The sequence below is a fragment of the Aquarana catesbeiana genome, linkage group LG08 (assembly GCF_042186555.1).
Source record: "Aquarana catesbeiana isolate 2022-GZ linkage group LG08, ASM4218655v1, whole genome shotgun sequence".
NCBI lineage: Eukaryota > Metazoa > Chordata > Amphibia > Anura > Ranidae > Aquarana > Aquarana catesbeiana.
Genome location: NC_133331.1, coordinates 138,787,768 through 138,811,817, shown reverse-complemented (window position 1 = coordinate 138,811,817; position 24,050 = coordinate 138,787,768). Strand labels below are relative to the sequence as shown.

Sequence of the window (24,050 nt, the reverse complement as noted above, 5' to 3'; positions counted from 1 at the left end):
AAATAGTGGAGCGACCGATACGGCCAGTCTCCCTGATGTAAAAAGGGTCCAGGTGCGTAGGTTATAATGTTCCTGGGAGGATCACCATAGAGGGGGGAAGGTGCGGGACAACTGTCCATAAGAGGTACTGAGAGTCTTACCGTAATCCGTATGAAAGCAAGCGTTTAGTCCTCGGATGATGTTGGATGGGCTCTTCTGATTTCCCGATTTGGTGGGCGAGATCTTGAGCGCCGGACCCTCTGTTGTCTAGGGGGTGCTGGACCTTGTGGATCCTGAGAGAGCAAAAAGTCGAACCAGTTGGGCACCTCAATCCCTGGTCTGGAAATGAAGTGGAAAAGGGCAGGGAGTTGGTCTGGCGTGCGGAGGTAGAATTCCGCCCCTTGCTTCTTGACTATAAGATGGAAGGGGTGACCCCATCGGTAAGTGGCATCAGCCTCGCGGATAACTTCCAGTAAGGGTCGCATGAGCCCACGCATGGCACGCGTTTGTCTGGAAATGTCTGGGAAAATCCTGATGGGTGCCCCGTCAAAGTCTATTGGGCCCTTTTCCCAGGCAAGACAAAGAATGTCCTCTTTAATGGTGAAAAAATGCACCCTACATAACACGTCACGGGGAAAGTCCAGTTCGGATGATGATCTCTGTGCGGAGGGCGGGGGTCTGGGGCCTGGGATGCGATGCACCCTGTCCAGTTCCAGGTCAGCAGTCGGTGGTTTGCCCAGTACCTGATTTAGGATAGCGACAACCGTGGATCGGAGGTCTGGGCCCATGGTGGCCTCTGGGATCCCCCTAAGACGCAAATTGTTCCGCCTGCTCCTGTTCTCACCATCGTCTAGGCGCAGCTGAACATCAACAAGATGGCGGCGGAAGGCCCCGTACTCCGACTCCAATGTAGTGAGGCGTGCTTCTGTGGTAGTTTGGGAGGCCTCAATCGTGGTCACTCTCTCCTCGACTACGTCCACCTGCTGTTTTAAGTCATGCAGTTCTCTGGTTAGTGCGTTGACAATAGAAGTGGCCATGGCGTTTAAGTCCTGTTTGGTGGGGAGGCCTGACACTATGTCTCGCAGAGAGCCCTCGACTAGGCCGCTCAGGTCCCCTACGTTGTCTGGGGGCAACAGGGTGTCGGCAGTCATAAGAGCCGGGGACAGTATAGGAGAGGGTGCTCTGTGCGGGAGGGGGGGGAAAGTCCTCCTCCGCTGCGGAGGTGATGGTATACGCGCCCTTCTTACTTGTGGATGCAGCGCCCGTCGTGCTGACTCGAGGCGGCGCCATCTTGCTCCGTCCCGCCGGCGAGGAAACCTGTTGTTGCCGCAGAAAGTAGTGTGATATTTCAGGTCCCCTCCGTTCCTCAGTGACCGGTGGGTGCTTGCGGCCCCCTGGCATGAAGAAATGGCTTAGCTGATCGGTGCTACGGGTGATTCACGGCCCGTTCCAGTGCAGAGCTCCCGGCGGTGCGTCCTCACGCCTCCATAGCTAAGCCACGCCCACGCCCTTTGGTATTTATTGTGCAGTCCTCCCCAGAAGCCCATGGTGGTAGTACTTTGTATAGGGGCTTTAATGGTGGTTATCTCTAGCACTCTCATGTATGTCACCTGTTCCCATTTGTCTACTGTAGCATGTCTCCAACAACAACTGTAGCATGTTCCTGGTCTCTAACCTCTCCAGTATTATATCTTCTGTATAGAGCTGCCACCTCATCCCTTTAAACCCAAACACATTAATTACACAGGTTCTGAGGCTAATTTAATGCAGATAAGGCCCCAAGTGAGTTTAATTATCACCTTAATCAGCCACAGAACCTGTGTAATTAATATGTGTTCTGTTTTAAAGGGATGAGGTGGCAACCCTACTGCTGTAGCAATACCTATACTGAATGGTATGTGTGCCCCCCTAGTAAGTTGACCACCACTGCTCTAGTCCAAAGCATTTTTTCAAGCTTTGCAAATGTGACTATCTTTACAGATAAACATTTTACACATGAAAAAGATATTTTAACTTTTAGGGATCACTTAAAAAGCAGCGGTTTGTCTACATCTTGGTTATATCACTGCTTAGGAAATAAAAAAAAGCGCTGCACATTCATAAAGCACAGTAATGTGGTTTACAAATTTGCTCTGCGCCCCACTGGCTTTGGAACTCTGCAGTTGACGAGATCAACAGAACTAAATAAAAATTCTGTAAGAAAAAAAAGTTGGGAGCAGGGCCTGGTCATGTGACTTGTAAAATTAACATAACAATCTCCTGAAATATCTTGGAGCTCTCTCTGCTATATTAACCCCTTCCCAACCAGCCCCCGCAGTTATACAGCGGCAGGATGGCTCCCCTGCGCGAGGCGTTGTAGCTGTACGTCAGCTCTTTAAGGCGCTTTTGCCCGCAACGTGTCCCTGGAGCCGATGTGCATGCCCGGCGGGTGCGATGACCACCGGGCACCCGCGATCGCTCATGACAGAGCAAGAACCGGGATCTGTATCTCTGATCACTGTATAAATGTCAATGGTCCCAAAAAAGTGTCAAAAGTGTCCGATCTGTCCGCAGCAATGTCACAGTCAGGATAAAAATCGCTGATCACAGCCATCACTAGTAAAAAAAATTGAAACGCCATAAATCTATCCCCTATTTTGTAAACACTATAACTTTTGCGCAAACCAATCAATATACGCTTATTGTGGGTTTTTTTGTGCCAAAAATATGTAGAAGAATACATATCAGCCTAAACTGATGAAGAAAATTGTTTGTTTGTTTTTTTTATTTTGGGATATTTAGGGCGACACAGTGGTGTAGTGGTAGTACTCTCGCCTAGCAGTAAGAAGGGTCACTGGTTCAAATCCCAACCACGACACTACCTGCTTGGAGTTTGCATGTTCTCCCTGTGCCTGTGTGGGTTTCCTCCGGGTACTCCGGTTTCCTCCCACACTTCAAAGACATGCTGGTAGGTTAATTAGATCCTGTCTAAATTGTCCCTAGTATGTATGAATGTGAGTTAGGGACCTTAGATTGTAAGCTCCTTGAGGGTAGGGACTGATGTGAATGTACAATGTATATGTAAAGCACTGCATAAACTGACAGCGCTATATAAGTACCATAAATATAGCAAAAATTATACAAAATATCGTGTTTTTTTCAAAATTTACGTTTTTTTTTTTGTTTATAGCAAAAAATAAAAAATGCAGAGGTGATCAAATACCACCAAAAGAAAGCTCTATTTGTGGGGAAAATAAGGACATCAATTTTGTTTGGGTACAGCATTACATGACCGCACAATTGTCAGTTAAAGCGACGCAGTGCCGTATCGCAAAAAATGGCCTGTCAGGAAGGGGGTAAATTCTTCCGGGGCTGAAGTGGTTAAGCGGAGAGAACTCCAGGGGGCTTTGCCAGAACAATTTTAATGAATGGAATGGGTGGTTAGCGATATCCATTTTTTGTTAGAAATAATTGGCTAAAGGGACATCATCTCCTTTCTGTCACAGCTGTATCTTGCAGAAACTTCTGACTGAGCTGTCAGATAAATAATGAATTACTGCCAGGAGTCATTTAGTTCTGTATGTTTAATTTTACCTTGCGCTATTGATCTATGCAACAGTATACAGGGGGTCCCCGACTTACGAACATCCGAGTTGCGAACAACTCCTACTTATGAACGGGGCCCGAATGACGTCACTGCTGGCCGAATCTTCCTCTCCTGAGCCTTTCTTCCGTTCCTGGCTTGGCTGCGGGTCCCCTTCGTCATCCTGCCTGCCCATCCACAGGCCTGGTATGGTCCGGTGGCCTGCCAGGCCGCCAAAACTGCAGAGGCCTTGTCCGGCCTAGTGCGGCCTAACGAAGCCTCCAGGATCCCCGGCCTGCCTGCCTGGCCTCTGATGGCTGCTTTCACCATCCATCTCCCTGCTGTGCCATACAGTGTACTCCTCTCTGCTGTCTCCTGTCGCTGCCGCCATAAAAATAGTGAGAGGAGAGAGCTGTGCTCCTGGACTCCTGTTTTGGAGGTGACAGGGTCAATAAAGAGAACCTGTCACCTCCAATTGCTATCACACAGGGAATTGTTTCCTCCTGTGTGATAGCAATAAAGTTAAGTGAAAAAAAAATTGATAAAAAAAATAAAAATAAAATAAAAATAAGAAATACAATAATAATTAAATTAATAAAATAAAAAAAGCAATTAAAAAAAGTAAAGAATAAGAAAAATAATATTAAAAATAAGAAAATTATACAAAAATTAAAAAAAAGTAAACGACAAGCTACAAATAAATAAAAATAAAAAAAAGTGATTAAAAAGTAAAAAAATAAAAGAAACAAAACATATTTGAACTAACCATGCCGCCCCTGTCATCCGGTTGCCTTTCTCTGTTGATTTGGGTTTACATCCTGTCTCTGAGACTAGATTTGCACTTAAAAAAGGTACTGTTCCGACTTACAAACAAATTCGACTTAAGAACAAACCTACAGTCCCTATCTTGTTCGTAACCTGGGGACCCCCTGTATATACAACAAGTGGTAAAGAGAAATGTGAAAAGGAAATGAAAAAAATCAGGCTCACTTCTGCATAGAAACCAATGAGCTTCTAACCCCAGCTTGTTCAATTAAGCTTTGGTAATAAAACCTGGAAGCTCATTGGTTTCTATGCAGAAGTGAGCCTGATTTTGCACTTTCCAGCTTTAGTAAATAAACCCCATTGTGTACTTAAAAGTGGTGTATGCCTGTATATATATATATATATATATATATATATATATATTTATGGTTGGAGCCCTATGTCCGATATGGACATAGATAACATTTATAATTAAGATAAGACTTACCATCGGAAATAGACCTGGAAGTGTGGACTTACCATATGAAATGGACCTGAAAGTGTGCCTTGGTCCAATGGCCGGTATGCCAAAATAAGGGGGCATACCCTGGTTTAAGAAATGATTATTCTGTAAAGAGAAATGAATAGTTGAGAAATGCTGTGAAATGGGGATGGGAGGGTGGGTATCGCGCACAGGAAACCGACAAGCACCACAGGTGAGCGGGCTGCTTAAATACCCCCCGGGCTCCTCCCATAAATTCAGGCCACCATACTGGTCTTCCTACTTATGGTTGGAGCCCTATGTCCGATATGGACATAGATAACATTTATAATTAAGATAAGACTTACCATCGGAAATAGACCTGGAAGTGTGGACTTACCATATGAAATGGACCTGAAAGTGTGCCTTGGTCTAATGGCCGGTATGCCAAAATAAGGGGGCAAAAACATTCAGGTAGGGGTGTAATATTTTATTGGTTTTCAGTTATTCATTGAGCCAATTTGGAGAATGCCTGTGCCATCTCTACTTGAGGATTGGGGATATACCGGGCGAAGCAGGCTGATTTCCACCTGCCTAGTCTTTTGATGACGTGGTCTGGAACCCCATGGCGGGATGCTGCGGAGGCTGCTCCGATGCGAAAGGAGTGTCCGGAGTACTGACTGGGGTTAAGGTGAAGATTGCGGAGAAGTATCCTTATGTGTTTTACAAACTGACAGGCGCTTAAGGGTTTAACTGGGAATGGTAGAAGAGGACTGGTGTCCGGTTGTTCAGGCAGGAGTGACAGGAGACGGTTGAGTACGGTGACTGGACACCAGCTGTTATTGGTTTTGTACAGGTGAATGTCCACTCCAGAGCCTGTTTGCTGGGTTTTAGAGACCTCGAGGTGAAGGATGAAATGGTCTTGGTAGCGAAGCAAGTGCCGTCTGCATAGTACTTGGTCTGTGGGGTTGTTATAGGTGAATTCGCCAGGTCGCAAGAACCCGTAGTAAGCCAAATATATGGCTGCTTGTAGGACCGTGCTGGGGAGCAGACGGAATGGCGAAGTAGCCAGAATAGTCGACATATCCCTGAAGATGGGCCCCGTAATGGGTAAGCGCTTGGTGCTGGTCACTGGTTGTTGTTTCTGAATGCCCCTTAGGATGGCTCGTATGGCGTGTGATGAGAACAGCGAAGGTTTTGTGGGGTCTTGAAGCGTCAAGAAATGTTGTATGCCGGCTAAGTATAGCCGAATGGTATTGTAAGATAAGGCCAGCTTAGTGTGGCAGTATGAAGTGAAGGCCAGTACCTGTTTGACATCTGTTGGTCCTTTACGGCAGGATGTGAGAAATTTATTGAACGCCTTCCAAGCTGTCTGGTAGGCTTTGAGTGTGTTATGAGAGAGTGAGTGATTGATGAGCTGCGTTGCTCCTTGTAAATGTTGAACTAGTCCAGGGTCAGTTGTGACCAGACAGGGATAGGGGCCGACACTGGTTCGGCTCCGGGAACCTGTTTGAAAAAGGAGGTGTAGTTAAAACGTGACAGTGCGTCAGCAGCTAAATTGTATCTGCCTGGAATAAATGCACAGTGTATGTTAAACTGATGTTGTAAAGACAGTTGTACCAATCTGCGCAGGAAGGACATGACTGCTAGGGACTTGGACCTGCCTTTGTTAATGATGTCTGCCGTGGCCTGATTATCGGTGGTGAAGACTACGGTTTGCCCTGTCCAATGGTGACCCCAGAGTTGTGCAGCTGCCACTATGGGATAGAGTTTGAAGAGGGAAGATGTTCGAATAAAGCCGGGTATCAATAGTATCTGTTGAGGCCAGGGTCCTGAAAACCATTGGTGGCCAAAAATTGCCGCGAAACCTGTGGAGGCTGCAGCGTCTGTCACCACCTGGGGTGACTGGGCCGAAACCATGGGTATAAATAGGGATATGCCATTCCAGGCGGACAGGAATTCCTCCCACATAGATAGGTCCGCTATTGCTGCGGAGTCTAGATTTAGGATCTGGTCGGGGTCTTGTGTTTCTGACAGGAATCTCAGCAGGCGTGACACGAAGGTGCGGCCTTGTGGAATAATTCGCATGGCGAAATTAAGCATTCCCAGGAGAGATTGCAACTGCTTGTGGCAAAATAATATGCCTCCTTCCACTTGATGCCATGCCAGCACCAAAGGGATGGGTGGATAGGCAGGAGCTTGAAGGCATCCGAGATGTCAGCTTTGGAAAGCCAGGCACCTGTACCTGCTTTGATGATTGCTTGTATCGCCATGTCCACGGAGGAATATTTTAGGGAGAATTCTTCGGAGGGGATCAGGGAATTGAGACTGGGGATGTGGGAAGAATGAGGCGCAGACAGGTCGTACACCAAACGTAATTTATTTGTGAATTTGCCCTTGATAAGCCCAATAGGGCTGACTCTCCAAGTGCTGAAAGGGGGCTGAGTGAAAGGGCCTATAACGTACTCTCGGTCTACTTCTGCTTGTAAGAGCCGATCTATGGCTTGTTCGTCAATGGCTGCTGAACGAAGATTCCCACATTCGTAAGTACTGTGGGGTAGAGAAATGAGGCCGGTGTGAAAGCCTACTGTGAAGCCCTGGATAAGGTAGGTGGCCAGGGAGGGGGTGGGATGTGAGGTGAGGTAGAGTCCTAGCCATAAGACGTTGATCCGGCTTAGTCATGCCCTCTTCTGTTGTTTGACTTCGCACAAGTTTCTTGGGTGCGCTCTTTGGCATAAGGTGCAGATGTGGAGTAGGCGGCACTGACTGAAGTTGCAGGACCCGTAATTGTAATTATTGCAGATGGCTGCCCCTCCCACGGTTCGGACTGGGCGTCCGAATTTGTCCACCTGAGGCGTTTGTTCAGGGGCCGACTGACCCTGAAGAGCACCGGAGGTAGAGGGAAATTCGAAGGGACATCTGGTTGTCGCATTGGCGCACCAGGTGGCAGTGTGAATGGAGGACTGGCAAATCGCGCACAGGGGTGAGCGTAAGCCGGCAAAATGGCGGCAGAACAACTCTGTGTCCATGAGACTCCAATTTGTTGTTGTTTGGAACTGTGTGAGTCTGGCAGCAGCCTTTGCGGAAAAGGAACGGTGGTAGTCGTAAAAGGAAAATCCTCCATACTTGCAGCCCAAGTCTACTACCGTATGGAGGTACAAGTCCAGCTCTTCCCTTCTGCTGGGGGCAGCTGAGCATAGGACGTCTCTCAGCATGCCAAATGCCAGGGTGAATTCTGGGGCGGATAACTTGCGGTTCAGTCTGGGGTCTTTGGCTTTAAGGACCACTGATATGTCACCCCAGGTGTAGGCCTTATTTTCTGCCAGATCGTGCACAGAAATAAGGAGAGAGGCCAGGTTGACGTCCCTGCCGTCCAAAATGTCCTTCCTGATGCTGGTTGGAACCAAATGGGAGGGGTAGACAATGGGGCTCCAGCCTGAGGTACCTGCAGGAAGGGGTGTTAAGGTTTGGGTTGCGGTTGGGTCGGGGATAGCCGCGGCCAGTCGTGCCTCCAGGAGTGCCACCCTGGTTTGTACGTCTGTGACCGAGGTAGACAGGGACGACACCATCGTGTGAAGTTGTGAGATGGCTGAAGATATTGACTGGAGGGATGCCTGCTGGGTACTGGGTCCTGCTGCTGGTGGGGTAAAGAGGAGTTTGAACAGCTCGCCTTTCCTCGCTGTGGCGGGGAAGGGCACACCTCTGCGTCTTAGCTCTGCCGTCAGTTTGGGGATAGTCCATCCCCTGAGGGACTGCACGCTGCCGCTCTCTGAGACCGGGGAAGGTGACAGAGGGGCCGTGAAGTCTTCGCTGCCGGCCTGAGACATGGTAGATCTGGTGAGAATATCCTGTCTTGAGCTCTAATTTTGGTTGACTGTAACCTGAGGGGATATCGTCCAACCTGGTGCAGGGTGGACCTACTGAACTTTGACTGACCTGGAGGAAAATGAAAGGTGATAATTCGTGAAGGGTTTGCTGACTAACTTGAAGCCATGACTTGTATGGTGCTTACAATCTTGTGACAATGAAATGATTTGAAATGTTTGTCTTGATTATGAAATGAGTGAACTCCATGACAGAGGTCCGGCTCGGTCGCGTCGTGACTGATCCGACCGTGAACCAGGCTCTGGAGCATGTACTGAAATGAGGCAACTGAAAACATTGGTGCACACCGGGACGAATCGGTGCATGTTTGATGCATCTGGATTCGAATCGGAGCGCAGTATGAAATGAAATGAGAGAAATGTTTACCTTGACCGAGGCTCGAATTGGTTGTGCCACATTTTGCGACTGGCAACGCACCGAGCTCTGGTATAGGTATGGATACGGCCGAAACAACTGAGGCATTCCGTGACGAATCGGTGCATCTCGGATGCGCTGTGGGAGTGAAATGGTAGCAATTCCATGACAGAGATGCGGATCGGTCGCCCGATATCTGTGACTAGCTATGATCCAGACTCCGGAGCATGTTTCAGAAATGAGGCCGAGCCCTGGGGCACGCCGTAACAAATCGGTGCATGGAGGATGCGACTGGATTCGAAGCGGAGCGCGGTAAGTGCAGGTGTAACATATTGTTTGCCATGACAGAGGCGCGAATCGGTCGTGCTGCTGTAGCGACTGACTACGAATCGGACTCTGGAGCATGTACTGAAATGTGGCTAATACCTGGGACACGCCGAGACGAATCGGTGCATTTCCATGCGACTGAATTCGTATCGGAGCGTGATACGTGGCAATGAAATGATAACCATGACAGAGGTACGAAGCGACTGATAATGACGTGACTCTGGATCATGTACTGAAATGAGGCCGTAATTACTGGGGCACACCGGAGCGAATCGGCGCATCTTTTAGGTGCGACTGGATTCGAATCGGAGCGCGGTACGTGACTGAAATGAGAAATGATTTGAAATGGTTTGAAATGTTAGAAATGTCTTTAGAAATGTTTCAGAAATGAGAAATGATTGGTATCGAACTGACGTGGTTCGAAAAGATTTATGCATTTACAAATCACTATGGCTGTCTACTGACACATGTTTAACAATTTAGAACTGCCTGAAATGAAGCGACGCTTGCGTCGCTGTGGTTTCCTCAGATAACGCGAAATGGTAACATGACGACAGTGCGAGTGATACACATTCGGTTACGTTCGTGAAATTTGCGAGTGATTCGTAATTCTAATATCACGGTTTAGTGACATGACATAAAAGTACGTAAAAAAACAAAAATCCGAGGGGACCCTACCTGCAACAGCCCAGCCAGACGCGTGGTGCGAACGAATCGGTAAACGCGGACTTCAAAAAACTCTCGGGCACGGAGATCACGAATGCGGGAACTTGTGAGCCAAGTATTTGCGAACGCTGAAATCGGAATAGTCGGCCTAGTGACGTATATCGCGCACAGGAAACCGACAAGCACCACAGGTGAGCGGGCTGCTTAAATACCCCCCGGGCTCCTCCCATAAATTCAGGTCACCATACTGGCCTTCCTACATATCGCCTCTAGTGGCCAAAAGGCGAAGCGACGTAAGGTTCCGTCGTTTTGCCCAGCCGTGCAATTCTGCCGCAGGAAAACTGCGGCGGTTGGTCAGCAAGAGATTAAATAAAAAGAGATGTTATACTTGCTCTGTGCAATAGTATTGCACAGAGCAGCTTCATACAGTACCTCCTCTTCTGGATTCCTCCAAGGGCGCTCCCTGCTCCTTTTTCCTACAACTGCCCCCTCAGCAAAGCTGTGCACTGAGGGGCACTCACATGGGCACGCTCCTGCGCTGGGCTGTGTGTTTCCACAGACACATACAATATGGCTTGGCCACGCCCCACACTCCTTCCTCACAGGATTTTACTGACAGCAACAGGCCCACTGCTTCCTGTGTCTTCTATGTGAGGAGGAAGAGAGAAGAGAGGGACTGCAGATGGGAAAGCACTGAATTGGTGGAGGAGTCAGGTAAGTGTTAGGTGAAGGGCTAGGGTGGTTTTGAGGGACAGGTAATGGGGTATTTTTTACCTTAACCACTTGCCGACCGCCGCACGACTATATACGTCGGCAGAATGGCACGGGCAGGCAAAAGGACGTACAGGTACGTCCTTGCCTGCCCGCGGGTGGGGGGTCCGATCGGACCCCCCCCCCCGGTGCCTGCGGCGGTCGGCAAATCTCCCACGGCGATTGGTGGTGAGGGGGAGGCCATCCATTCGTGGCCCCCCCCTCGCGATCGCTCCCAGCCAATGGGATAATTTCCCTGCCTCTGTATTGTACACAGAGGCAGAGGAAATGATGTCATCTCTCCTCGGCTCGGCATTTTCCGTTCCGGGCCGAGGAGAGAAGACTGCAATGTGAGTGCACCAACACACTACACACACAGTAGAACATGCCAGGCACACAAAACACCCCGATCCCCCCCCGATCGCCCCCCGATCCCCCCCCAATCACCCCCCCCCTGTCACAAACTGACACCAAGCTGTTTTTTTTTTTTTTTTTCTGATTACTGTATTGGTGTCAGTTTGTGACAGTTACAGTGTTAGGGCAGTGAGTGTTAGGCCCCCTTTAGGTCTAGGATACCCCCCTAACCCCCCCTAATAAAGTTTTAACCCCTTGATCACCCCCTGTCACCAGTGTCGCTAAGCGATCATTTTTCTGATCGCTGTATTAGTGTCGCTGGTGACGCTAGTTAGTGAGGTAAATATTTAGGTTCGCCGTCAGCGTTTTATAGCGACAGGGACCCCCATATACTACCGAATAAATGTTTTAACCCCTTGATTGCCCCCTAGTTAACCCTTTCACCACTGATCACTGTATAACCGTTACGGGTGACGCTGGTTAGTTTGTTTATTTTTTATAGTGTCAGGGCACCCGCCGTTTATTACCGAATAAAGATTTAGCCCCCTGATCGCCCGGCGGTGATATGCGTCGCCCCAGGCAGCTTCAGATTAGCGCCAGTACCGCTAACACCCACGCACGCAGCATACGCCTCCCTTAGTGGTATAGTATCTGTACAGATCAATATCTGATCCGATCAGATCTATACTAGCGTCCCCAGCAGTTTAGGGTTCCCAAAAACGCAGTGTTAGCGGGATCAGCCCAGATACCTGCTAGCACCTGCATTTTGCCCCTCCGCCCGGCTCGGCCCAGCCCACCCAAGTGCAGTATCGATCGATCACTGTCACTTACAAAACACTAAACGCATAACTGCAGCGTTCGCAGAGTCAGGCCTGATCCCTGCGATCGCTAACAGTTTTTTTGGTAGCGTTTTGGTGAAATGGCAAGCACCAGCCCCAGGCAGCGTCAGGTTAGTGCCAGTAGCGCTAACACCCACGCACCGTACACCTCCCTTAGTGGTATAGTATCTGAACCCATCAATATCTGATCCGATCAGATCTATACTAGCGTCCCCAGCAGTTTAGGATTCCCAAAAACGCAGTGTTAGCGGGATCAGCCCAGATACCTGCTAGCACCTGCGTTTTGCCCCTCCGCCCGGCCCAGCCCAGCCCACCCAAGTGCAGTATCGATCGATCACTGTCACTTACAAAACACTAAACGCATAACTGCAGCGTTCGCAGAGTCAGGCCTGATCCCTGCAATCGCTAACAGTTTTTTTGGTAGCGTTTTGGTGAACTGGCAAGCACCAGCCCCAGGCAGCGTCAGGTTAGTGCCAGTAGCGCTAACACCCACGCACGCACCGTACACCTCCCTTAGTGGTATAGTATCTGAACTGATCAATATCTGATCTGATCCGATCAGATCTATACTGGCGTCCCCAGCAGTTTAGGGTTCCCAAAAACGCAGTGTTAGTGGGATCAGCCCAGATACCTGCTAGCACCTGCGTTTTGCCCCTCCGCCCGGCCCAGCCCAGCCCACCCAAGTGCAGTATCGATCGATCACTGTCACTTACAAAACACTAAACGCATAACTGCAGCGTTCGCAGAGTCAGGCCTGATCCCTGCGATCGCTAACAGTTTTTTTGGTAGCGTTTTGGTGAACTGGCAAGCGCCAGCGGCCTAGTACACCCCGGTCGTAGTCAAACCAGCACTGCAGTAACACTTGGTGACGTGGCGAGTCCCATAAGTGCAGTTCAAGCTGGTGAGGTGGCAAGCACAAATAGTGTCCCGCTGCCACCAAGAAGACAAACACAGGCCCGTCGTGCCCATAATGCCCTTCCTGCTGCATTCGCCAATCCTAATTGGGAACCCACCACTTCTGCAGCGCCTGTACTTCCCCCATTCACATCCCCAACCAAATGCAGTCGGCTGCATGAGGGGCATTTTTATGTCCTCCCGAGTACCCCTACCCAACGAACCCCCCCAAAAAAGATGTTGTGTCTGCAGCAAACGCGGATATAGGCGTGACACCCGCTATTATTGTCCCTCCTGTCCTGACAATCCTGGTCTTTGCATTGGTGAATGTTTTGAACGCTACCATTCACTAGTTGAGTATTAGCGTAGGGTACAGCATTGCACAGACTAGGCACACTTTCACAGGGTCTCCCAAGATGCCATCGCATTTTGAGAGACCCGAACCTGGAACCGGTTACAGTTATAAAAGTTACAGTTACAAAAAAAGTGTAAAAAAAAAAAAAAACACAAACAAAAATATAAAATAAAAAATAATAGTTGTCGTTTTATTGTTCTCTTTCTATTCTCTCTCTCTCTCTATTCTGTTCTATTCGGCTCCCAAAAAGTCTCACACATGTGGTATCCCCGTACTCAGGAGAAGCAACAGAATGTATTTTGGGGTGCAATTCCACATATGCCCATGACCTGTGTGAGCAATATATCATTTAGTGACAACTTTGTGCAAAAAAAAAAAAAAAAAATAAATAAATTGTCACTTTCCCGCAACTTGTGTCAAAATATAAAATATTCCATGGACTCAACATGCCTCTCAGCAAATAGCTTGGGGTGTCTACTTTCCAAAATGGGGTCATTTGGGGGGGGTTTGTGCCATCTGGGCATTTTATGGCCTTCAAAACTGTGATAGGTAGTGAGGAGTAAAATCAAAAATGTACGCCCTTAGAAATCCTGAAGGCAGTGATTGGTTTTCGGGGCCCTGTATGCGGCTAGGCTCCCAAAAAGTCCCACACATGTGGTATCCCCATACTCAGGAGAAGCAGCTAAATGTATTTTGGGGTGCAATTCCACATATGCCCATGGCCTGTGTGAGCAATATATAATTTAGTGACAACTTTTTGTAATTTTTTTTTTTTTTTTGTCATTATTCAATCACTTGGGACAAAAAAAATGAATATTCAATGGGCTCAAAATGCCTCTCAGCAATTTCCTTGGGGTGTCTACTTTCCAAAATGGGGTCATTTGTGGGGGTTTTGTACTGCCCTGCCATTTTAGCACCTCAAGAAACGACATAGGCAGTCATAAATTAAAGGCTGTGTAAATTCCAGAAAATGTACCCTAGTTTGTAGGCACTATAACTTTTGCGCAAACCAATAAATATACACTTATTGACATTTTTTTTACCAAAGACATGTGGCCAAATACATTTTGGCCTAAATGTATGACTAAAATTGAGTTTATTGGATTTTTTTTAGAACAAAAAGTAGAAAATATCATTTTTTTTCAAAATTTTCGGTCTTTTTCCGTGTATAGCGCAAAAAATAAAAATGGCAGAGGTGATCAAATACCATCAAAAGAAAGCTCTATTTGTGGGAAGAAAAGGACGCAAATTTCGTTTGGTTACAGCATTGCATGACCGCGCAATTAGCAGTTAAAGCGTCGCAGTGCCAAATTGTAAAAAGTGCTCTGGTCAGGAAGGGGGTAAATCCTTCCGGGGCTGAAGTGGTTAATGCATAAGGCCAAAAATGCTTAGACTTTAGAATCACTTTAATGTCAGGTTCAGCATCAACTCGAATTCAAGATCTAACCCCTGAACCCCTAAAAAACCTCATATAATTTATAATCTTTTCTCACACTTAAACTCCCCAAAAAATGTTTTGGCTGGAGTAGTGCTTTAACTCTCCATTATCTACTAGTACCAAATATAAGTTTTGTGTGACTCTTGCAGAGGTGCAAAACTTTTTTTTTTTTTCACAATGTTACACTATTTATTCTCTATTTATTCTGTAACACTTATTACAAAAAAACTGTAATTCCTTTAGAGTAGAATAACCCAGAGAAAAAAGGAGCTCACCAGCAAGTTGTATTTATATTTAGCATACACTGTGACTTGCTGTCACAGCAGACTTATGACTAAGGACCACACTGACTGGCAATGGGCTAATGCTCTGTGATCTTCTTTAGCAATGGCAAGTTGATCCAGTTGCCAAATATAGGCAACCTTAATGGCACAAGTGAAGTATCACTTTCTGAGATCTCCACACAGCCCTTCTGTGTCAACTTGTGTTATCTTTTCAATCAGGCAATCAAACATTGTTTCAATATTTATCAGTTGGTGTATGTGCCTATAGCAGAAAATTATCACATTTTTACAGGCACCTACAGTAACTAATATATGGTATATCTGCAACACTGCAGACATGATAGTGCTTTGTTGGAAAACAATCTATCAAACTTTTTTCATGTAAAAAAATAAATATACTGTATATTACATAGTTTGAAGATTGGCCATAAAAGGGCTGGGTTTTTATCTGCACTTGCCATGAGGGACAGTGGGGAATTAACCAAAACGTCCAAACTTGCTTTACTTTCTTTTTTTATTTACTTTATTCATTTTTCCTATTTTAGTGTTCAACCTGCTGAAATTACTTACAGTATGGCCTCACATTTTTGTAAATATTTTATTATATCTTTTCATGTGACAACACTGAAGACATTACACTTTGCTATAATGTAAAGTAGTGAGTGTACAGCTTGTATAACAGTGTAAATTTACTGTCCCCTCAAAATAACTCAACACACAGCCATTAATGTCTAAACTGCTGGCAACAAAAGTGAGTACACCCCTAAGTGAAAATGTTCAATTGGCCCCAATTTTCCCTCCCCGGTGTCATGTGACTTGTTAGTGTTACAAGGTCTCAGGTAGGTGTGTTAAATTTGGTGTTATCGCTTTCACTCTCTCATACTGGTCACTGGAAGTTCAACATGGCACCTCATGGCAAAGAACTCTCTGAGGATCTTCAAAAAAAGATTTGTTGGTCTACATAAAGATGGCCTAGGCTATAAGAAGATTGCCAAGACCATGAAACTGAGCTGCAGCATGGTGGCCAAGACCATACAACGGTTTAACAGGACAGGTTCCACTCAGAACAGGCCTTGCCATGGTCAACCAAAGAGGTTGCGTGCACGTCCTCAGTGTCATATCCAGAGGTTGTCTTAAGGAAATAGACACATGAGTGCTGCCAGCATTGCTGCACAGGTTGAAGGGGTGGGGGGGGGGGGGTCAGCCTGCCAGTGTGCAAACCATACACCACACACTGCATCAAATTGGTCTGCATGGCTGTCTTCTTAGAAGGAAGCCTCTTCTAAAGATGATGCACAAGAAATCCCACAAACAGTTTGCTGAAGACAAGCAGACTAAGGACATGGATTACTGAAACCATGTCCTGTGGTCTGATGAGACCAAGATGCTTATTTGGTTCAGATGATGTCAAGCGTGTGTGGCGGCAACCGCGTGAGGAGTACAAAGACAAGTGTGTCTTGCCTACAGTCAAGCATGGTGGTGGATGTGTCATGGTCTGGGGCTGCATGAGTGCTGGGGGGGCTACAGTTCATTGAAGGAACCATGAATGCTAACATGTACTGTGACATTGTGAAGCAGAGCATGGTCCCCTTCCTTCGGAGACTGGGCCGCAGGGAAGTATTCCAACATGATAATGATCCCAAACACATCTCCAAGACCACCACTGCCTTGCTAAAGAAGCTGAGAATAAAGATGATGGACTGGCCAAGCATGTCTCAAGACCTAAACCCTATTGAGCATCTGTGGGGCATCCTCAAACGGAAGGTGGAGGAGCGCAAGCTCTCTGATCATCCACCAGCTCCGTGATTTCGTCATGTAAGAGTGGAAGAGGACTCCAGTTGTAACCTGTGAAGCTCTGGTGAACTCCATGCCCAAGAGGGTTAAGGCAGTGCTGGAAAATAATGGTGGCCACACAAAATATTGAAACCTTAGGCCCAATTTGGACATTTTTACTTAGGGGTGTACTCACTTTTGTTGCCAGTGGTTTAGACATTGATGGCTGTGTGTTGCGTTATTTTGAGGGGGACAGCAAATTTACACTGTTACACAAGCTGTACACTCACTACTTTACATTGTAGCAAAGTGTCATTTCTTCAGTGTTGTCACATGAAAGATAGATAAGAAAGAAAGATATAATAAAATATTTGCAAAAATGTGAGGGGTGTACTCACTTTTGTGAGATACTGTGTATGTAGTTAACAAACACAATTCTAATGTTTATGCACACCTTTTACTTTCCATACTTTACATCAACCTCTAAAAATATAAATTAGATGTTCAATATTTACATTGTGTGAGCTTAAAGCAGAGCTCTAGTCAAAAATAACAAGTTAAAAATTATTAGCGGGGGGCGTGGCCTGACCTGGCATGGAGAAGGACGCATAATTCCTGAGCTCCGTCTGCCATAGGAGAAGCTACATAAACTCTGAGGTATTTACTCCACATTCTTAGCTCACAACATGGGGACAGCATCCAGGAACTCATCGGCATCCCGTTCCCGATCCCCCAGAGATCTCACTGGATCGCAAACCCATAATATCCCGGAGATGTTCAGGGCCGGGAGAGCCAATATGGCGCCGTCCCGCCACGGAGCCACTCACTCTCAACCGCTGCCCTTATTACCTCATGATACTACTTCCCCAACAGCCAGCAACAGGCAATCTGCAGAGGGAGAAGGGGGGATTGTCCTCACCCCCCACCCTCCGATAAATCTACAGGATCTAAGATCGATTGCGGACGATATCAAAGCCGCTCTCGCGGCCGCCGTATCAGAGCTCAGACTAGATATGCGCGCCCTCAATGACCGTGTGCATGTTGTGGAGAAAGTGACTGACCGCCATGACACAGCTATCACTTCCAACGCTGACAGCATAGACCACCACATAATGCAAATGAGGGACATGCAGAGACATCTCGAAGACCTTGACAACAGGGGTCGGAGGCACAATCTGAGAATCAGAGGTGTGCCGGAATCCATTTAGGGAGACCACGTCCAACAGGCTGTAGTGAGCATCTTTAATGGCCTCCTCCACCAGCCTCCGCAGACCCCCATTGTAATGGAAAGAATCCACCGCTCTCTCCGTCCCAAAGGCAGGGAGAATGACCCCCCGCGTGACATAATCTGCTGCATTGTTGACTACAAGTTGAAGGAGGAAATCATGCAGCGAGCTAGGGAGAAACAACAAATCCTACATGAAGGGGCCCCCATTCAGATATACCAGGATCTCTCAGGTATCACTCTGCAACACAGGCGAGACCTGAAACCCCTGCTGGACGCTCTCAGAAGGAAAAACGTCCCATACAAGTGGAAGTTCCCCTTCTGCCTCTCGGCCACAGCACACGGCCGCACCGCTCTCCTCCGGGTGCCTGAAGACCTGCCTCCTCACTTCTGTGCCACGCTTGGCATTCAGGAGGTCCCTGTACCGAATTGGTACGCAGCCTTCCGCCCCATGGCCTCACACTGTGATATACTACGGGAGGAACCCATGGACGCTCAGCCATCTAGACACAGCAGGAGACGCTCACCCTCCACCCTCCGAAATCACTCCGGCTACCGCAGTGGCCCCAGGGCCGTCAGCCCCACGTTGTCACCGCGGTACAGAAGAACACGCAGGGACCACTGATACACGTTGAAAGAATCACTACCACCCATCAGCACCTAACCGAAGCTAACGCCCTCTCAGAAGTTTTATTTTTCCTTTTTACTTCTTTTTTCCCTTTTGATGTTATGGTGGCACGTTGCGCCTCCTGACTTTTCAATCCTCGTTCTGCCATTCTCAACTTAGGGCTTTGACTGTTAATGTTGTGCCCCTCCCCCATGTCCTCAGAACACTGAAGACCCCTTGTTGGATGCCTACTCCTCTCAGCTGACTTTCTGGGTCAAATTGTGCCGCCTCAAGTACACTCCTGCCTATCACCTTTTACGACCCGGGGTGCCTACCTAGCTCTCACTGAACTGCTCAGCACTCAGCCAGACACTACATTTACCAGGATACATAGCGGCATTGGACACCGCCCACAACCTCCTACTACAGCATCATCGTTCCGCCCATTCCAGTAAACACTCTGGATCTTTCCTACCACGCCTGCCATAGGCTCTCCAGGAATCAAGCGACTTACCTCTTCCCTCGCACCTGTCGGATGGATCGCCCTGATGTCGCCTCAGCCGGACTTACGCCTCTCCCCGGCTCCCACGCTTCTGCAGAACACCCGATCCGTACCTCCAGCTTGCACGGTGCCCCTCCTGCTGGCTACAACTGGAACTGCCATACAGAACTCCCGTGCCTGCAAGCCCCAGCTGGAACTTTCCGATGACGTCCCAACGTCTCTCAGGTTCACATGTCATGTACCTTTTCACTGTTCTTTTTTTTTTTTTTTTCTTTCTTTGCTATTACCTACTTACGCATTACTTATAGTTTTAAATGAGTCACACTTCAAGGTTTGATACTATGACCAGAGGGGGGATGTGGGGGTGATTCACCCCTTGTGCTCCAGCTGCACTCATTGCTGTGCTCTCACCACTCTACATCCTCCCTCCCAGGCCCACACCTCCCGCCACGATCCTCCCCTACGACTGGAGGCTGCTACCCGATAGGCAGAGGGGACACACTTGGTTGTCGGCCCCCCTAGGGGTCGGGGCGGGGAGTTGGTCCCTGGGCTAACGTATCACCCACCCACACTCTATCCCCTGCCTGTTGACCCATTTCCTGTGCTTCCTGAGCAAAGGATCGGGATACAACGTTACGGCTCCACAGCCTGTACCCTATACTCCCCCATTCAATACACACAAGATACGGCTTGGCATTACATGTTTGCATTACCTCTTTCTGCTGCTATACACCACTCCTATGGTGGCTGCTCATACTCCCACTCACTTCCCCTACGTCTCTTGGTCTCTCCTTGTCTAGGTTTAGGTCAACCCCCACACGGGGCTACATCGGTGTGCGGCCCCCCTGACAGGGACCCGCGCGCCGTTCACGCTCCGTACCACTCCGATCCCAGACCCTTGAGGCTGTTGGAAACTCAGTTCCACGCCTCCTCGGATCAACCCTCTCCACACACACCTCTGAACCCTATCTCACTCCTGCCCTCCCGACTCCTCCCCTCCGCCCCCCCACCCCCCCTACCACACCTACACCCCACTCATGGCGAACCCACAAATTATGAACTTGCCCCCGGTGGTTATACAGGCACCACCCCACTCTCTCAAACTATACTCCCTGAACATTAGGGGCCTTAATACACCCGAAAAGCGATCTAAACTTTTATACTCTCTCAAACACTCTAAAGCACATATTGCCCTCCTACAAGAAACCCACTTCCGCACTGATTCCATCCCCAAACTTAAAGACCAACATTTCCCCACAGCCTTCCACTCCTCCAACGCGGAGGCAAAATCTAAAGGGGTATCCATCCTCATTTCGAAAAATTGTCCCTTTCAGGTGACTGATGTCCAAAGAGACCCGCAGGGACGCTTCCTCTTTCTTAAAGCCACTCTACACCATGTGCCCCTCACGATAGCCAACATATACGGCCCCAACTCAGGCCAAGTTACCTTCTTCCGCAATACCCTTCAACTACTTTCCAGCTTCCAAACAGTAACCCTTATTCTTGGTGGTGATTTCAATGTCCCATTGACACCGACGGACGACACATCGAACGGTACATCTTCTTTGCCTTACAGGGCCTTAAGGGCGATCAAACAACAGCTCAGTAACTTACTGCTTCATGACACATGGCGCACGCTACATCCCAAAGACTTTACTTTCTTTTCCGCTCCCCACAACAAGTACTCCAGACTGGACCATTTCTTTCTTTCACAAAACGACCTATCGCGCCTCACCAAAGCGACCATCGACCCAGCCATACTTTCGGACCATAGCCCCATCTCCATGACCCTACAGCTGACCTCACCTCACCCAAAAACACGTATATGGCGCCTTGACAACTCCCTACTCACTGACGAGATCAATATTCAAAGGCTGACCACTTGCCTATCTAACTTCTTTAAAGAGAACTCTTCTCCAGACGTAGCACCCACAGTTACCTGGGCCGCACACAAATGTGTCGTCCGAGGCGAACTGTTGGCTATTGCGGCTCAACGAAACAAACTCCAAACCACCCGCATCGCCGAGTTAACCGCACACATCCGCTCGCTCGAACAAAAGCACAAAGCCTCCCTCGCTAACTCTGCCCTAACCGAACTGTCTCAGGCTCGGGAAGATCTCCTGGATGTGTTAAACTCCAAACTGAAGCGCAAGTTCGCTTTGACGCAAAAAGTATACTATGAGTTTAGTAACAAAGCCGGCAAACTTTTGGCGAGGGCCCTTCAAACCAAAAGGGCGTCGCACACCATTCACAAACTTCACAACGCCAGAGGTGAGGCAGTAGTCACTAATGAAGGAATCTCGTCTCAATTTATACAGTACTTCTCCACACTTTACAACCTTCCTACGTCCCAAACCACCGACACTAACGTTAACCGTCTAACGGCCATTACTGACTTTTTAACAAAATTCGGCCCGACCCCGCTCTCCTCTGAAGATGCACAATCTCTAGACCTTCCCCTCTCTAATGAAGAACTCATCACTGCACTAAAACAAATGAAAACGGGCAAGAGCCCGGGTCCAGATGGCTTCTCAGCCAGCTATTACAAATCTTTCCCGACCATTCTCCTCCCACACCTGACCAAAGCCCTCAACAACCTCTCACCGGACTCGACCGCACACACTGACTTAACGGAAGCCCATATCACGCTCATACCTAAACAAGGAAAGGACCCCACCTTGGTCAACAACTACCGCCCCATTTCACTACTAAATGTGGACCTAAAGTTGTACGCCAAAGCGATAGCTAATCGCATCCTCCCCTTTTTACCATCTTTGGTCTCACTCGAACAGGTAGGCTTTGTCCCTGGCCGGGAAGCCAGAGACAACACCACAAAAGCCCTAAACATTCACCACTGGCTAACTAAATCTTCTACACAGGGTTTTTTCCTCTCGTTGGATGCAGAGAAGGCGTTCGACAGGGTGGCATGGGACTACATGGAGGCCGCACTGCGTGCGGTTGGACTTCCACCCCGCATGCTACAAATGAATTTCGACAAATCTAAAGCCCTCAATGTAACCTTGCCAATAGATACTGTCAACCTATGTAAGCTTAACTTCCCGTTTGTTTGGGAACATTCCGAAATAACCTACCTTGGCATCAAAATCACCACCAACTTAAAAGATTTATACACCAAAAACTTTTTGCCATTACTCCAGTTCATCCAGGGTGATTTACAGAAGTGGCATCTGGGCTCCTTCTCCTGGATGGGTAGAATAGCAGTGATCAAAATGAATATTTTACCCAGGCTCCTCTACCTCCTACAAGCCATACCAATCAAGATACCAGCTTCCTTCTTCGCCTCCTATAAAAATATTTGCAGGTCCTTTGTGTGGGCCACCAAACGCCCACGCCTTAGCTGGGAGAGGTTGGTTCTCCCCAAACATCTGGGAGGCCTAGGTCCTCCAGACCTTCAAAAGTACCACTGGGCCTGTCAACTGACCAGACTGATAGACTGGCACGTGCACCGCTCTTCCAAAGACTGGATCCAAATTGAGGACTCCTTTACAGACATCCCCATAGCTGACTTGCCGTGGACCGACCACATACACGTATCCAAAGACTTACTTACACACCCGCTCATTGGCACCACATTATCGATACTCAAATTAGTGTCTAAAAGGCTTGCTTTTATCCCCGCACCAGGCCCTATGACCCCGTTGGTCGATAACCCAGACTTCCCCCCAGGACTAAAACTGAAAGACCCAACCCTTGAAACACTTTCTTCATGAGCTAGAGCTCATGAATTCTTCGAAAGCGGTACCCTACTACCCTACCCTACTCTTACGGCACAACTGCCTAACCACAACATACCCTTTTATAAGTACTTACAACTGAGACACTTCCTCCAAACCCACCAACGCCACCCCCTCTGGCACAGAGAACTCACACCGCTCGAAATTCTCTGTTCCAGCACAGAACCCCAAGCCCACCTAATCTCGACAACCTACTCCCTCCTGTTTTCTCAACACAAGGTAAAAGAAGACAAAATTGTGAGACAATGGGAGCATGACTTATCTATTGATCTCACCCTGTCTGAATGGGACCGCATATTCGCCCTCATGCACAAGGGCTCCATTAATGTTGCCACTCAGGAAAATAGATATAAACTGTTCTCCAAATGGTATAGGACACCGGATAAGGTCCATCACTTCCACCCCACTATCCCCCCGACCTGCTGGAGATGCAATACGGCCCGCGGTACTCTACTCCACATCTGGTGGGAATGTACCCTGATACAACCATTCTGGTCAGAAATTCACAGACTGATATCCCACATCACCACGTACTCACCAACCTTCTCTCCTGCTAGCTACCTATTACACCACACCGCCAAGCCCTACAGTTCCTATAAAAAATCCCTGACTCTACACCTCATCAATGCGGCCAATCAATGTATTCCCGCCCTTTGGAGAACCCCTACCCCCCCACAGTGACAGACTGGATCCGTAGGGTTGACAGAATTTCAGACATGGAAGAACTTATTTGTCAAGCTAAGGACAACCCTACCAAACATAATATTATTTGGGCCTGCTGGTCCCACTACAGACAATCCCACACTCAGACCACCTCACCGCCTGCGTCAATACCTGCACCCTAACCGCATAAATCTGTCTTCCACCTCGGACCCCCCCACCTTGTTCATCCGCCATCCCCTCTCCCGCCCACCTCCTTCCCATCACACCTCCCTCACCACGTCGAGCTGACAAGGCCTCGACTACTGTTGCTCCACATACCTGTTCTACCGTTTTACCCCTACATTTCACCTCACAAGTATGAGCACCGCCCTCAGCTTCACAATCAAACCTTGGCCAACCTAATCACCTCCTCAATTTGACTTGATATCGGGAACCACGACCTACCCTTGACACACCGTCATCCCATTGGACGCAAACTCAGATCCCTGACACCCCCCGCCCCGTTCACAGTGAAGGTCCCGTTAGGGGTGAACGGAGTAGGGGTGGAGCCCAGACGGTGTGGGAGTATCCCCCATAATTCTCCCGTTCTACACATTGCCAGCCCTTGCATATA

General features: G+C 48.2%; 1 protein-coding gene across 3 annotated transcripts in view; it reads right to left on the bottom strand.

Moving 5' to 3' along the window:
* MYPN (myopalladin) overlaps window positions 1-24,050 on the bottom strand; it is a 290,321-nt gene that overhangs the window by 153,658 nt on the left and 112,613 nt on the right. The gene's annotated exons all lie outside the window — the stretch shown is intronic.